The sequence below is a fragment of the Myotis davidii genome, unplaced genomic scaffold, assembly GCF_000327345.1.
Source record: "Myotis davidii unplaced genomic scaffold, ASM32734v1 scaffold478, whole genome shotgun sequence".
NCBI classification, from domain to species: domain Eukaryota; kingdom Metazoa; phylum Chordata; class Mammalia; order Chiroptera; family Vespertilionidae; genus Myotis; species Myotis davidii.
In genome coordinates this window covers 667,531-668,261 of record NW_006289570.1, presented here as the reverse complement: position 1 = coordinate 668,261, position 731 = coordinate 667,531, and positions in this window count along the sequence as shown.

Genomic DNA, 731 nt, shown 5'->3' with positions numbered 1-731 from the left:
CAGGGCTACCCCAGTCCCCCTAGCCCCCCAGCCCCCACCAGGCAGCCGGGATCCTGCATGTGCACAGCGGATTGGTCTTCCCCCATCTTCCCCGGGCTGAGTCCCGCCTCCCAGAGCCAGGACACACGCAGGCACGCGGGCGCTGGCCAGGGGGGATGGGCCCCAACAGCTGGAAACATCTGGTTTGAATTGTCGCTTGGAAGCACCCGCCAGGCAGCCAAGGAATTTGGGAGCTAATTTTAGGCTGAAAGACCAGAGAGCTCAGCAGGGCTGAGGCTGGCTCCCCAACCCACAGAGGCGAGGGTGCGAGGCTCTGAGGCTCAGGGGAACACGGAGGCCTCCACGGTGCCCCTCGGATGGCCCACGTCGACCCCATAGCCAGGGGCTGTCTCTCCCAGGATGGGCGCTGACTGGGCACCTGCAGTGTGCCAGCCACATCCCTGCTTACTTTAGCCCCCCGCAGCCCCGGGAGGAGCAAGGGCGCGTCTCCCCATTTCACAGGTGTGGAAGCTGAGGCTCCCAGAGCTCAGAGCCCTGCACCTAGTCAGGGAGTGGGGATTTGACCCAGGTCTGCCGGACTCCTAGCCTTAGACCCAAGGTTCTCTTGCTCTCCGCCCCTGGCACATGTCCCATAGCCCTGCCTCTGCCCTCACACCCTTGCAAAGTGTCCCTAGCACATGCGTTCATTCAGCAAATGTTTCCCAAACCCCTACTGTGTGTGAGGCCCTGTG